The 16,806-nt window shown below is 39.2% G+C and overlaps 1 long non-coding RNA gene and 1 other non-coding gene across 2 annotated transcripts; both read right to left on the reverse strand.

The window, feature by feature from the left end:
• Positions 1-1,458: 1,458 nt before the first annotated feature.
• Positions 1,459-15,311, reverse strand: LOC138142583 (uncharacterized). The gene is made up of 3 exons (XR_011163477.1): positions 14,485-15,311; positions 2,777-2,870; positions 1,459-1,694 (listed from the first exon to the last, which is right to left on the reverse strand). It is a non-coding gene; the product is annotated as an uncharacterized lncRNA (long non-coding RNA).
• On the reverse strand, positions 10,185-10,287 carry LOC138142610 (U6 spliceosomal RNA). Its single transcript, XR_011163484.1, has one exon. It is a non-coding gene; the product is annotated as a U6 spliceosomal RNA (small nuclear RNA).
• Positions 15,312-16,806: the final 1,495 nt, after the last annotated feature.

Raw genomic sequence — 16,806 nt, forward strand, 5'->3', positions numbered from 1 at the left:
TATAGATGGTTTTATTGCCTGGAGCCAGAGCTTTATAGGTCAAACTAAGTTTCTTCAGGGGTTTGATGCTAACCTAATTTCATGGATGACATAAATTGGACAGTTATTCATACATAACTATACTTAATTTAGCTCCCTTCAAGGCTTAGCTCAGATGCCGCTTCCTGTAGAGACCTTTCCTAATCTTCCCAGTTAGCATTCTTCTCCTACCCCTAGTCTGAAACTGTGATGATTATATTTGGTATTTACTCATATATATATATATTTTATATTTATATACACATATGGATATATATGCATGTATGTATATATGCATGTATGTATATATGTGTGTATGTGTATATGTGTGTATATATCTATATCTATATCACATACCACAAAAGCAATGTGAGAAAGTGGATGAAGAGATAGTGTTGGCTTCAACCCCTGCCTCTGATTTATCCTGGCTACTTTGTGAGCCTAAGCAAGTAACTTCACCCCACAGTGCCCTAGGTAACTGTCAGACTATAAGTTTCTGAGTTTCCATACCAGTAGTTCCCTACAAACCCAGACCAAAAAATTCTCTGTGTCTGTGTCTCTGTCTCTCTCTGTTTCTGCCTCTCTCTGTCTCTATCTCTCTGTCTCTCTGTCTCTGTCTTTCTCTGTCTCTCTGTCTGTCTCTGTTTGTCTCTTTCTCTCTCATATCCCCTTAGCATTCCCTCCCCTATATCTAACCCAGCCTGCATGGAGAATGTGAAGGTGGTAAGTCATTCCTTCACTCCACTGACTACTGGGGAATTAGCTGTTTTCAGCTAAACATAATACACAGTCCAATGCTGGGGCGAAATGGTTGTCATCTGAGAAGTCACTGGGTTTCAGAGAAAACATGGAGGCCTGAGGCTTAGCAGTTGAGTCCTAATTCTTTCTCTACCATTTTGCTTCCCTAAGATGCTGAATAAATTAATCTTGTTAAATATAAAATGAAAGCATAGAGCATATTTTAAAAAATGGGGATAATGAGTCGTTGCTCATGGGAATGGAAGGTTCACGTAAGAAATTAATTACAAATGCTTGCTGTTATCAGTGTAATGACGATAATGTTAATTATAGCACGGAATTGCTGTTGATAAAACTGGTCCAGAAATTGAACTTGATGTGTGCAGCCGGCTGGTCCAAGCCTTGGATGTATTTGAGGGGGATGGGAGTGAATTGACATTCTGTTTCATATAGACCAAGTCCTGAAACACCAAATCTATGACACAAGTAGTTATGTTTAAATAGCATACCCTGTCATACAAAGATCCTGTAGGACTCAAGACCCTACTGGGTCACCGTGTTGTCAAATATCCTGAAGAAACTGGAAACTCCATTTAAAATCTGTGTTTGGGGCTATAAAAAACAGACATGCTGGATGCCTTAAAAAAAACAACAACAAAGGCATGTCCATTGAGTGGAGTGAATTAAATGTGGTATTTAATGAGCTGCTTCAGAGCTTTCCTTGTTTGCATACAGGAATAAGAACTCCTTGGGATGGGAGCTCCTCTCCAGTGTGATTCTATTGTATTAAGCTATAGAAGATATCAGAGCTTCCAATCATTTCTCAGAAAAGAGCACCAAACCCCCACCAAGGATCTCCATCAAGATTCTTCTTCCTCGTCTAGTAGGTGTTTTTCAAAGTGCCTCCCCGTACACCATCTCATTTGTTATTGATGATGCTATGAACAGAAACCAATAGCTGTGTGACCCTGGGCAAAATACTTCAACTCTGTCTCAGTTTCCACATCTGCAAAAATGAAAATGATAATAGGACCTGCCTCCCAGAAGGGTTATTATTGTGAGGATCAAATGAGCCAACATATGATAAACCTTTATATAGCATCATTTTGGAGGTGGGAATGCAGGGCAATTGGGGTTAAGTGACTTGCCCAAAGTCACACGGCTAGTAAGTGTTAAGTGTCTGAGGTTAGATTTGAACTCAGGTCCTCCTGACTCCAGGGCTGGTGCTCTATTCACTGTGCCACCTAGCTGCTGCCTATATAGCATCATATTAATGATGCTAATGTTCATTACTATTATTCCCAACAACCCTGTGAGATAGGAAGTATAAGTTGTGTCCTCACATTAGAGATAAGGAAACAGACCCAGAGAAATTAAGAGATTTGTCTGAGGTCACACAGCTAGTAATGTCAGAGTTGGGATTCACATTCACGTTTCCTAGCTCTAAGCCTAATTAATGTGTTTTCCATAACTAGATGCTTTCTCTATCTAAACATCTGAGTCTAATCACTCCATTGCCAAGAGTCCAACGGTATAATTAATTATGGTTATATTCAAATTGGTGGGGGGGGGGCCAAGCTGGAGCCTTCTCACACTGGATCAGAAGAGGTCATTGTTATATTTTCAGTGTGAGCATTTATACCTTGGTTAGTAAATGCTACAAATTTACTATAAAATTTGTAAAAAAAAATTCACAAAATTTTTTCACAAATTTTAAAATAATTTTTAATAAAAATTTACCAAAAATTACAAAATATTTTACAAAAAATATTTTTGTTGATGGTCTAGCTTTAAGAAAGTGATGGAGAAAATATGAATATTACAGATTAAATTATAAAGTGTATCATGTGTTAATTTTTCTCCCAGAGTGCCAGTTGCCAAACTTACTAGTGTACCCCTGCTTATACAATACCCCAACTAGTCAACCCTCTGAGAAGGAAGCCACCTCGTGCCAAAGTCAGCTGTTTTTAAAAAATACTTTCATGCAAATCATGCAAAGAATGAGAAGTGGATCTGTTACCTCACTGGTCTTGTATTCAGGGCCATGCAGGAACAGTGGCTCTTTTCCCACAACTTCTGCTCATCCAAGCACAGATGATAGTAAATTGAGTGAACTAGAGGTGAAATTGTGAAGTCAATGAAGATTGTTTTCAGCAATGGGGTATTATGGAAGGTGCAATGGAAAGGGCAGAAGGGGCATCACATAGAATACTAGATGTGTAGTCAAAAGGACCGAGTCCAAGTCCAGCTCAGATACTTATTAGCTGTGTGACTGTGGCAAGGCATTATGAGAATAACAATAGCCCTTAGCTCCCAAGATTGTTGTGAGGATATAGTGAGATAATATTTGTAAGATGTTTCATAAACCTCCAAGTGCTATGTAAACATATTACTATTAGTTTATCTGATGCCCCTTCTAAGTACTATGATTTCCTTTCATCCATTCCCCCGCCCCAACCCCTAACCATTCAAAACAACAGTAACCTCGGGCTTTTTCAACCCCTCTGGTCTCCTACTGACCAACCTCCTTCAAGTTTTTACCTCCCATCAAAATAGGAGAGGCTCCTATTCTAGTCAATTACTTAGACTTACCGAATAATTGAATGATTACTCTCGAGTGTTCAGTGTTTCTAGTCCAGATGCTACTTCAACCACTAATTTTAAGTCTTTTATTTCTGATTGTGAAATGAAAGACTTTTTCCTCTGTGTAATGGATGATAAGGAGATATTCTTTGGCAGAGGGCCTGCAATCACGCTTCAGGTAAGGCTAGCCTCGAAGATAAAGCAGATTTAGTCCCTTTATATGGGAGTGGCAAGGGGGATAAAGGAGACCAATTGAAACTCTCTGTGGTCTCTTCTTGCCTTGTGCTCTCCTGAGCCTGACCAAGCTGCTTTGGTTGAAAGATATTTATGAGAGTTGTTGGGGAGCCATTCTCTAAGAAGCATGTGTCAGCTGATAGTGGCTTCTTCTAGTCAACCTGACCTAGCCTAGATCTTCTCAGTAGATGCCCTCCCTCCAAATCATCTTCCCTTTAGTACAATTTACCTACTACTTCCCCCAAAGGGTCAACCATCCCCTCCCCCACTCACACACATCTATACATTCTCTTTTCCTAACTTTAAAATTGCTCTCTTCCCTAAGACCACTCTTCTAATGTGATCAGTCATGAGCCTGCACCAGTGTGCTTCCCATGAACAATTAGCCAGGATGCATGATTAGTGCTTAGAAAAGGCACTTTTCTGAGGTGGCCTAGTAAAACCAGAGAAATCTATGAATGTGTTCTGGTGCTACTGTAATCTGAGGCATCTAGGTAGGATGGTGGATATGATGGGGTGCTTGGGATCTATATTTGTGACATCAATTTGTAACACCAGTCTGTAAAATCACATTCCCCCCCCCCCCCCCCAACAAACCCTAGTCACAGAGCATTAACTTTGCCCCTTTCCCCTACCTGCACTCTGCCTAGCTTCAGACCTTTAACTCTGCCCAGCAACAACTCATGAATTGTTTATCTCAGCTTGGAACACTAACAAGCTATACCTATCAATCCTTCACAAAAGTATCTATAAACATTCCAGGTTAGGCAACTATTATCTCCCCCTTGTATAGTGTCCCACTGCCCCCATGAATCCTTCAATATCCCATCCCTAGGTTAACTCCTTAAGCAATTATCTCTCCTTAACCTTGGTTCCCAGACATCAATCCTGTCAAGCATGACACTGATAGGTAGCAGACTGGGCACTTCTCAGTCAGCCCTTGACTGATCCCTGACTTAGTGATGTTTCAAGCCCAAAACCACACCTCCAGGTAGCCCCTCCTTGGGCTTTTCCCCAGTGAATCATGGGTAATATGCCTGCACAGTTACATAAAACTTGTATGTCCCTTTAAACACTGGCCCCACCTTAACTCCTCCCTAATCCCACTCTCTTCTCGCCTGGTCAGCCTAATTGACATCTAATGAATAGCCTTAATTCTTTATAAGCTATTCCTGTGTCTTCTTTAAGCTTGCAGGTTCCCTAAGGATCCTTGCCCGCTGTAAGGCATATAATAAATTTTTTACAACTCTGACTCCAATTAGGCTTGAGTTGAATTCTTTCCAGACTGAATCGAAGATTCTGGTCTTAAGATAAAGATCAGAGTTCTTGCTGAACCTAGTAGCCAACCCTCATCAGATATAGAACTGGATTTGTAGTCAAGACAAGCTGAGTTTGAATCCTACTTCAGACACTTACTAGCTGTGACACCCAGGACAAACCACTTAACCTTTCTTAAAGGGATTTCAAAATTACGGAAATACACAAATGAACTAGACTGAATTTGTTCTCATGTCTTCCTTGAAGGCAGAGAAGTTCTTAACCTGGGGCATAAGAGCTTGTTTCCTGTTTTTAATTTCTTAATAATTGTATTTAAATGCAATTGGTTTTCTTTGAAATCTTATATGCTTTATTTCATTCATTTAAAAGCATTGACCAGATTCCCAAAGGGGATCCATGATAGAAAAAAAAAAGGTTAGGAACACTGCCTACAAATTCAGTGATTTTTATAATTCTTGGCATACTTCCTTTTAAAGTAGATTAAACAGTTTACTCTGAGAACTTTTTAGAAACTAACTTCCTTCTTTGGTGTCACTGGGCTAGTCTGAATATGAAGGTCATTGTCAAAACTGATGGCTGTTCCATTCTTATTTTCAGGAGCCATGGCACAATTCTTACTGTTCTGGCCAACAGTCAATTCCGTGTCCCTGGAGGAGTCAGTCAGTTGGCTAGAGGAGTAGAAGTTTGTTGATGACTGGGTCATGTTCGGAAAGGCATTGGAAAGCCCCCAAAAAGAACAGCCCTTACCAGTCCTATTGGAAAACTCTTGACTTGTATTCCTCTGTACCCTCTGCTAGAAAAACAAACTGCAGCAGTTCAAAGGGGATGTTTTTATGTGCAAATCTTGTTCAACTCTCTACTGGTAAATATGAGCAGATTTTTTTTCCTTGCGCTTAGTTCAACTCATTCCTAAGGATAATCCATGCTGAGGTGGTACCATAATAAACTATGAGTAGACCCACGACTTCAACAAGTAATAAGAATAAGCCAGCTCAGTAGGGGGATGTTTTAGCATCTCTATTCTTCCCTAGACACTTTGCTCTTACATGGTCATACTATCCCCAATTCTAGGTCAGGAATCAGTTTGCTATTTTAAAAATGGTCAGTAACAAGCTTTTTCCTATTCCTTCACTGCTCATTTCTAAATCTATGTGCATCCGGCAGCTGCTGGCTATGAAACAGGAAGGTTTTTATCCAGGCAAAAAGACCAAAATATCATAGGAGTAAGCAGGCTCAAGCTGATGAAAAAGAGAAGAAAAAAAATATACACAATTATCTTTTGCTACATAATTTTAAAAGAAAACTTCAGTCCAGTTAGTTGGAGCAGAGTTATGACTCATCCTGGCATCAGAGCTCTAAGCAGGAGTGAGGCAAGAGGGACCAGAATCAAGGCTCTGTTTTATATAATATTCATTTCTATGCAAAGGACTATTAAAATAGCTCATGAGATTAGGCAACAGTTTAACTATCTCACTGCTCTCTATATAACTTCAGACAAAGTATATGGAATAGTTTTCTTGTTTAAGGCTTTACAATCATTGATCAATTAAAAGACCATTGTAGACATTAAAGGCCTGTGATGAGTTCCTGGCAAAGGACAGAGTACTTTGCCTCAAAGTCCTGGAAGAATAAGTTCAGTTAGGTGAATTAATTAAGTTGATTTTCAACTTAAAGGTGAGGATAGGGGAAAGACCATATAAAATTACAGAATTCAATAATGTGGAAGATAGGATATGTAACATGGAAAGAAACCATATTACTATATGTAATAAATGGTGGCCAATAATTACAAAAGTAATGTGGAAGAGGGCCAGGAACAATACTGACAACCTCAAAGAACTACCAATCAGTACCCAGAGCATGGGCAAGGTAGTTAACTCAGAGTATTAGTGCCAAGGAGGACAGTATTATCTCTAAGGCATTATTAGCTTTTGGGTTACTGTAGGTATTCTGGGTTTTCTCTGTTTGAGTACCTTTGAAGCCTTTGTGCCTTTCACATTTTCTCTTATGTGAAACAAAGGCCATCCCGTAACACAGGATTTATTACCTTGAGTGTTTGTATGAGACCTAGGGATCTACATTTGTGGAAACCTAGGCAGGAGCTATATTTGGAAATTCCCCAGAGTAAACTCTTTATGGGAGTGAAATTATCAAAAGAGAATATGAACTTTTTGGGAGACTCAGGAACTTGGACTTAATCCATACAAAACTAGATTTTATAGGGATCTGAATCATGGGATGGCTTGGTAGGATGGGATTTATTATTAAAGTATTGCAATGGAAGTAATTTTCCCCTCCAACACTTTGATCTCTACCTTCTTCTCTTTTTTCTCCAAATTTTATTTTGGTATGTTGCCCAATTACATGCCAACAAAACTGACAACTTATATCTACAAATATTTACAAAATTGAAAATTCCTAGATTAAAAGAACAAGAAATGGAGAATCAAAATAATCCAGTCTAAGAAAAAGAAATTGAACATGCCATAACTGCATTTCTAAAAGAAGTGCCATCCTCCTCATCTCCTACAAGGATCAGGTGGATTTTCAAGATGATTCTATCAAGCATTCAAAAAACAATTGCTCCTAACATTATACAAACCATTTGCAAAAAATAAGAAAAGAAATCCTAGAAAATTCTTTATATGATGCAAATATGGTCTTGATACTTATGCCATAAAAAATCAGAACAGGAAAAGAAAACTATAGACCTATATCTCTAGTGAACATTGACACAAAAGTTTTAAATAAAACACAATCAGCATATAAAAAGATTATAGAATATGACCAGGTTGGATTTATATCATAAATGTAAGGTTAGTTCAGTAGTAGAAAAACCTTAAACAAACAAATATACAATAGATTAGGAAAACTATAAATAAATAAACAAAAATCATATTATATCACTAGATGGGGGGGTGAAGTAGAGGAAGTTTTTGACCAAATACAACATCCATTTCTATAAAAAGCACTAGAAAATATAGGAATAAATGGACCTTTCCTCAATATAATAGATATTATTCATCTGAAACCAAATCCCAGCATTATATGTAATGGGGATAAACTAGAAATCTTTCTAATAAGATCAAGAATAAAGCGAGGATGTTCAATATCGTAACAGTGATTTTCCTAAAGCTCTGGTGTGACCATGTCACCTCCATATTCAGTAAAGTCCAGTGGTTCCATATCACCTTCAGTATCAAATATAAAATGCTCTCTTTGGCATTCGAAGTCCTTCATGACCTAGCCCCCTCCCACCTTTCCAATCTTCTTACACCTTACAGGCTCCCACATACTCTTTGATTTGGTGACACTGACTTTCTTGCTGGTCCTCATCCAAGATGCTCCCTGTCTTGACTCATGAATCTCCTCTGGCTGTGCCCCATGCCTGGAATGCTCTCCCTCCTCTCCATCTCTTGGCTTTCCAGGCTTCCTTTGAATCTCAGTTCAAATTCTGCCTTCCATAGGAAGCTTTTCTTAAACCCCCATAATGCTAGTGCCCTCCCTCTGTTAATTATGTCCCAGTTATTAGTCTGTACATAGTTGTTGGCATATTGTCTCCCCCATTAGACTGTGACCTCTTTGAAAGCAGGGATTGTCTGTTACTTTTCTCTGTATTCACAGTGCCTAGTATGTGCTTAATAATTGCTTGTTGACTGATCCTTTGTCTCCATTTCTTTTTTCATACCTTATTGCTACAACTACTAATTCTAGCCCTATATCAAATAGTAGTGCTTGCCAGTCAATAAGCCTACTCTGTACTAAGCACTGGGGAGACAAAGAAAGCTAAAGAGCAGTCCCTGCTCTCAAGGACCTCACAGTCTGATGAAGGGTACAACATTCAATCAGCCATGTACAAATGAGATATATACAGCATACACTGGAGATTAGCAACAGAGGGTGAGGGAATTGAGGGAATTTAGGACAAGTGGTTAATTGTGGGAATTGAGTGAATCACACAGACTCCATCTTGTGGCTCCATTCTGGAGATAGCTCAGCTCCCTTTCTATTTAATTATGAGTCTGATCCAACTTCTGTCCTGTGAGAAACTTTATTCAATTGTGGGAATTGGGAGAAAATTCTGTTGCATTGTTTGAACCCAGCCCTGCCTGGCTGGGAAGCTGGACCACCCCGTCTGTTGTTAGGATCTCTTAACCAAGGACTTAAGTTAGGTTGACCAGAAACTCAGTCAGATCCAAAGACTGATGTGAGGAGGTTTCTCACAATTGTACATCTCTAGCAATTCATGTGTATCCTCTGAAAACTGGGCCCATGTTGATCAATCAGTTGTTATTATGTTCCTTTACTTGTTGACAGACCCTTGGGGGGAGGGAGACACCTCTTTTTCTGAATTCAGGGAATTGTACCTGTTCATTCTCCCCCTCCCAATTTGGAAAGTCCCTAATATTTCCTCCCATTAGAAATCAAATTACCTAATCCTGTATTGTTTCCTTTTAGTTAATTGACCTTGTTTGATTAATTGTTTTTAATGTGTAACAGTCTGTCTCCTGTATTCAGTGTCCAGGATAAGCTGAAGAGGTCTGGTCCCAGTTTTTTAGGCAATTGGTATGAATTTCTTAATAAATTAATATTCTCAGTAGTTTGAACCTTTGTTTTCCTCAGTCATTTCATCTTTCACCCACTAAAAGGGAAGGTATTAGCATTCAGGGGTATCAAGAAAGGTTTCATGCAGAAGGAAGGATTTTGACTGGGACTTAAAGGAAACTGGCTATGCTAGGAAGCAGAGACCATGAGGGAGAGCATTCCAGGCATGGGGGGATCTGCCAGTGAAAATGCCTGGTGTATCTTGTGTAAGGACCAGCAAGGAAGTCAGAGTCACTGGATCACAGAGTACATGGTGGGGATGGGTTAAAGGTTGGGGAGTAAGAGATAAGAAGGCAGGAAAGGAAGGAAGGGGCCAGGTTGTAAAAGACTTTGAAGGGCCAAAGAGAGGATTTTATATTCGATCCTGCAGATGAGAAGGAGCAGAGGGTAACATGATTTAGGAAGATCAACTTGACAGCTTAGTGGAGGATGGTTTGGAGTAGGAAGAGATTTGAGGGAGGGGGACCAACCAGTAGATTACTGGAGTAGATCAGGTATGGATTGAAGAGAGTCTACACCATGGTGGTGGCAGTGTCAGAGAAGAGAAGGGAGTGTATACAAAAGATGTTACAAAGATAAAATTGCCAGGACTTGGCAGCAAATTGGATATGGGAAGGAGAGACTGATGAGTGGAGGATGGCACCTAGGTTAGAGCCTCAGGGACTAGGAGGAGAGTGGTACTTTGGTTTTGAAGTTAAAGAGATATTTTTATTCCATTTTGTAATCTAAACAATATGGAACACTTCACGAATTTGCATGTCATTCTTGCATGGGGGCCATGCTAATCTTCTCTGTATCTTTCCAATTTTAGTATATGTGCTGCTGAAGCAGGCATGATAGTAACAGGAAAGTTCAGAAACGGGAGAGGGTTTGGAGGGGGAAAGAAAATGAGCTATTTTTGACAGCATTTCTGTAAATTACCAATAAAATTCAGAAAGATGAGTTAGAAAGAGAAAATCCAATTAAAATAACTCCAGAATATATAAAATACTTAGGAGTCTATCTACCATGACACAGGGTCAGGAACTGTATGAATACAACTACAAACACTCTTAGAGAAATAAAGGTTAACATAAATAATTGGGGAGATATCCAATTAGGGTAGGCTGAGTGAATATATTAAAAAGTAACAATACTACCCAAGTTAATTTACTTACTCAGTGCTGTACTAATCAAACTGCTAATGGATTGCTTTAGAGAGCTAGAAAAAAAATGAGGAAGTTTATCTGAAGGAAGAAAAGGTCAAGAATCTCAAAGGAAATAAGGAGAGAGAAAGGAGAGAGACAGACAGACAGACAGAGACAGAGAGACAGAGACAGAGAGGAAAGATAGAGAGGAGAGAGAGAGAGAGAGAGGAGAGAGAGAGAGAGAGAGAGAGAGAGAGAGAGAGAGAGAATGGGGTCTACTAGAATCAGATCTCAAATTATGCCATGAGACAATAATCATCAAAATTCTTTGTTACTGGTTTAAAAAAATGAGAAGTTGATCACTGGAACCGATCAGGCAAATGCACACTGTAGCATATTATTTGATAAACCAAAAGACCGCAGTTACCAGGGCCAGGACTCCCTATTGAACAAAAACTGCTGGGAAAACTAGATAGCAGTCTGGTAGCAAGTAAGTTTCAAGCATCTTATCCCACATACTAAGATGGATACATGACTCAAACATAAAGGGAGATGTCTTAAATAAATTGGAGGGGCAAATAAAAAATCGCCTTTCAGATATCTGAATAGAGGAAGAGCTCATAACCAAACAAGGAATGGAGAGGAAATCAGAAGATAAAATGGACATTTTTGGTTACATAAAATTTAAAAAAGGTTTCACACAAACAAATCTTGTCCAGTTAAAATTTGAAGGAAAACAGATAACTGGGGAAAATATTTCTAGCAACTTTTTAAAAATAAAGGTCTCCTTTCCAAAATATGTTAACAAACGTTTCAAATTTTAAGATTAAGAGCCATCTCTCAATAGATAAATGGTCAAAGGATCTGATTAGGCAGTTTTCAACAGAAGAAATCTAACTTCTCAAAACTATATAAAAAAAAAAGAAATCCTTCCACTTGCTAACAATTAAAGAAATACAAATTAAAGCAGTTCTGAGGTTCTGCCTCATACTCATCAGATTAGCAAAGATGACAAAAGGAAAATGACAGTTGTATAGGGGTGGCTAGGTGGTTCAGTGAATAGAGCACCGGCCCTGGAGTCAGGAGGACCTGAGTTCAAATCCCGCCTCAGACACTTAACACAAAAACTGTGTGACCTTGGGCAAGTCACTTAACCCCAACTGCCCTCCAAAAAGCCAAAAAAAAAAAAATGACAATTGTTGGAGGGGTTTTGGAGAAACGGGCACACTAATATACTGTTGGTAGGGCTGTGGATTAGTTCAGCCATTTTGAAAAGTAGTTTGGAGCTAGTCACTAAACTGTCCATATATTTTGATCCAGTAATACCAGTACTAGTTCTATACCCCAAGGAGATCAAAGAAAGAGGAAAAGGACAGACCTATACAAAATTATTTTTGGCAACTTCTTTGTCATAGCAAAGAATTTGACTATTCTGAAGGAGTGCTCATCAAATGGGGAGTGGTTGAGCAAATCAAGCATACGAATGTAAAGAATCTTGTACTATAAGAAATAATGAAAGGATAGTTTTAGAGAAACCTGAGACTTTCATGAACCTGGAAAACAATGTGTGTATAACAATGCAATAAGGAAAAACAACTTTGAAAGACTTAAGAACTTTGATCAACAAAATGACCGTGTAGGGTGCCAGAAGATCAAAGAAGCATAGTATCCACACAGTGAGAGTTGAAGGTTACTCAAGATGAAGAATAAGACGTACATTTTTGAACTCAGCCAATATGGGACATTTGTTTTGCTTGACTACACATATTTGTTACAAGGACTTTGTTTCTCTTTTTTTGTCCCTTTCCAGTTTGGGAAAGTTTTCAGGGGAGAAAAGATTAGGAAAAAAGTAGCAAAATTTTAAAAAAGAGGGAAAGAAAAAGAAAGGAAAGAGGATCACTGTCATGCTTTTAAATACCCAGAACAGAATTAAAACCAGAAAGAACCACAGACACATAGGACAGCTTTGAAAGTTTTTGTATTTACGGATCTATTATGTATTTGGGGAAAATATTTCTAGTAACTTTTTTGATAAAAGTCTCATTTCCAAAAATGTAAACCATTACTTAAAATTTATAAGAGGAAGTGTCATCTCTCAATAGATAGATGGTTAAAGGATATGAACAGGCAGTTTTCAGAGGAAGAAATCTAAATTATCAAAACTATATGAAGAAGTCCTTCTACTTGCTAATAATTAAAGAAATGCAAATTAAAGCAATTCTGTGGTTCTATCTCACACTCATAAGATTAGCAAAGATAACAAAAAGGAAAATGACAGATGAGAGGCTTTGGGGAAATATATGTGTGTGTTATATATGTGGATTTTATATACATGAATTTATTTAAAAAGAAAAGTGAGCTGAATATAATAGAAATCCACACTTTCATGTATAATTCTCTTTTATTTTTATTTTTTTATTTTCCTATTTCTATTGAATTACCCATTTTATTCGGTGTTTCAAATTTAGGATCTTTAAAAATGAAATTTAAAAAGAGTGAGAGAAGATGGGAACAATGAGCATAGACAGCTTTTTCTGGGATGCATAGATACACCATGGATATTTGATAAAATAATTGAATGGGGTTATTTTTACAAAAGCAAAAACCTACAAAAGAGGTCCAGAGAGGTGACCTGATTTACCTTTGACTGCATAATTAGTAAATATCAAAAGTGGTGTTTAAACTCAGGTCTTCCTGATTCCAAGTCTAGTCCTCTTTTAACTATGAAAGCCTACTTCTCATTGTGCTATTGTCCTGGCTCTGCCATATGCTTACTGTATGACCCTAGACAAGTCTCTTCAGTTCCTTGAGCCTCAGTTTTTGTTTCTGTTAAAAAAAAATCTAATGTGCTATGATAGAAAGATCATTGCATTTGGAGTCAGAGTTCTGGGTTCAAATCCCAACTTCTCTTGCTAACTTTGTGATCTTGGGCAAGTCATGTGTCCATCAGCATGCTAATTTTATTTTAGATGAAAATAAGCTTGCCAAAGAATACTGATTAATATGATTACAGGCTTAGAGCAGGAAAGAACCATAGAGGGCATTTAATCCAAATGCCTCACTTTACAATTGAGGAAACTGAGGCTGGAGAGATTTGTCCAAGAACACACAGTTCAATATATAGCTGAACTGGGATTTTAATCCAAGTCCTATGACTCCAAATTCATGCTTATTTTCCCATATCACCAGTTCCTCCTCTAAATCAACGTCAACCTGTAAAGAGGGCCCTAGTGGAGTTCCCCAAGGATTTGTCATTGGAACTATATTGTTTAACATTTTAAAAAGAAATAATGTGTACAGGTGGCATACTTTTCAAATGTACAGCCATTAGAAGGAGTCACTAACAATTTGTGTGAGTCAGTGTCCAAAATGGTGCTGACAGGCAAAAACAGAGAGCTAAATCTAATTGAATGTCACTTAATCAGGATTAAATGTGAAACTGTACACATGGGTTCAAAAAAATCAACCTAACAAGTTCCATTTGGGAGCCAATTTGTGTGAGAAAGACACAGGGGCTTCAAGACACCCGGCAAACTTGATATGAGTCAATCATGGCAGCTAAAAATCTGACAGGATCTTAGGCCACCTTAATAAAAACAACACTCTGTTGGGACGGCTAGGTGGCACAGTGAACAGAGCACCAGCTCTGGAGTCAGGAGAACCTGAATTCAAATTCGGCCTCAGACACTTAACACTTACTAGCCGTGTGACCTTGGGCAAGTCACTTAACCCCAATTGCCCTGCCTTCCCACTCTAAAAAAACAACAAAAAAAAAGGAAATGCAGACTTCACATGTATAATTGATACATTGCTTGCTTTCTCAAGGGTAGGAGGGAGGGAGAGAATTTGAAATATATTTGTAAATGCTTAGCACAGTTCTTGGTATATAGTAGGCACTTACCAAATGCTTCCTCTACCTCTTTCCCACCCAAGGCAGCTCCTAGAACCTGGTCATCTCTTAGCTCTGTTTCACTTTCAAAATCTCCCTGAAAGAAAGATAGAAAGAGAAGGCTGGGCAGTCTGTCAGCTCCCATAGGTAAATTATTTAAATGGGTAACTCTTCTGAAAAAGTCCATCCTCCAGTGCTAGCCAACTAATTTAGTTAATATCACTGAAACTCTTCCTCCAGGAGATGCAAAGGGACATGTTCATAGGAAGATGTGATCACAGTATGAAACAACAGTTTATAGCCCATCAAGTGGAATTAGGACAACTCCCTTGATAAACTCTGTACATATCTATGGGATCAACTTTGTTGTAAATGTATGAAATAATTTGTAAATTGTAAGGTCCCCACTCATTGGCTGCTTTAAGGTTTCCATTGTTAGGGAGGTTGATGAAAGTCCTATTTTATGCCAATTGGATTATTCTGGGGTGAGGGCTTCTGTTTTAGACGGTGCTGAGATCAGCCTTGCCATTTACTCCACCTCCGTTTCTATGGATGAGTCAGATGTTTGCTTCCACAGCTGAATGGCCTCAGGAAGAGCAATGTTTGTCTAGAAATGTTAAAGGTTGCTTGTCATCCACACAACTGCCCCTCTAAACCGGCTCTGTTGCCACCCAATGGTGAGTTCTGTGGAGCGTGAACAATGATTTGAGAACAGGTCTGATTGTGTTTGCCTCTGGAAATAAGACCTTCTCGGGTATTGCGAAACACTCTGGACAGTGAATAGGAGAGCTCTTCACTCAGTTTGCTGCTGGATGCTACCAAGAGAGACACAGTGCTGGTTGATGCTGCAACAGGAAAAAAAAAGAGGCAGTTTCATCACCATTTTCAGCAAATAAAGCCTTCCAAAGATACTCCTGACTCCCTGCTGCACTTTGTGCAGAAGGAGGCCCAGGTCAGCATGCATTTGTTCATGTAAATGTATGTCAGTTTACACTATAAATACAATAAATGGGAATGGGAGAGAGGCTAAGGCTTCCTTCTTTGCATCCCTCAGCTTTCTGCACTCATGGAGCCAGGGTAGCTTCCAAACCACCAGTTCTGGATGGCAGCCTCAAGGCTAGCTTGTTCAGCATTGTGCCTGACCCATAGTAGGTGCTTAATAAATGTTTGTTGACTTGTTTATGGGAGAATCAGAGTGAGCAACTCCACTCTAGGTCCATGATCTCCAAGCTTTTCTGACCATGTACTTATCATCAAAAAACTTTTATGCATTTATTAGTGCTAAAATTTTGAGTGCTATTTATTCCTTCCATTTATTCCTTATTTATAAGTTCTATACATATCACCTTGTACTAATTCCATACTTTGAAAACCTTTGCAGAAATAAAGCATTTAAAAGATAAAAATGGAATAATATGTTATACTAAAATCAATAGGGAGCCACAGGAGTTTATTGAATAGGGAAGTGACATAGTCAGATCTGTACTTTAGGAAAATCATTTTGTGTTAGAGCAGGGAAAGACCTGACACAGGGAAATCAACCAGAGGCTATTACAATAGTCCAGCCTGGAGCAGAGGAAGGCCTGAACTTGGGTGGTGGCTGCATGTGTAAAGAGATGGGGATGGATGTAAGACCCAGTGAGGAAGACAGGCCTAAGACCTGACAAGGGACTGGATATGTGGGGTGAGGGCAAGTGAGGAGTTAGAGGACACCAAGGTTCTGAGCCTCCATGACTGGGTAGAAGAATGGTGGGAATAATAGGAAATTTTGGATGGGGGAGAGGGAGGGCAAAGATAGTATCTTGTATCCATGTTACAGTCCATCCCCTGTCTAGGCTTGCACATCCTGTGTGATTCATTCTGTCTCACCCAAAATGAAAAGGGGGAAGGTAAGGCTCTTATTCACTAGTGACTATCCCTGAGTGCAGCTCCCACCCTTGAAGGATGCCTGCCCCAGCCATAAGGTAACCTGGGGACTAGGGATGGGGGCAATATTTTCTCATGGGCTCTTGGGCAATTGTGGCTGTAGATGCTTGGGATCTGTGAGGACTGACCATGGTTCAGAACGGGGGCAGGTGGGAGCTCTTATACCACAAAAGTAAGAGGTGCAGTAAGGTGGAGCGGAGGAATATTTGGGGATGAGGGTAGTGTTGGTCATTGCAAAGAGGCTTCATAATTAACCAATCCCAAGAAGGGTAGGAAGTGACTCATCTTCCTAGCCTCCCATTAGTTGATCACAAGCCCCTTTGGATCAGCCCATGCCCCCCCCCTCCCCACCTCTGAAGACCACTGCTCCACAGCTTGTTAGGGCTGCTCCTCTGCAGTGTTCATACT

The sequence above is a fragment of the Petaurus breviceps genome, unplaced genomic scaffold (assembly GCF_028583685.1).
Source record: "Petaurus breviceps papuanus isolate PSGF00001 unplaced genomic scaffold, PetGlider_PUasm1.0 90594, whole genome shotgun sequence".
Taxonomy (NCBI): Eukaryota; Metazoa; Chordata; class Mammalia; order Diprotodontia; family Petauridae; genus Petaurus; species Petaurus breviceps.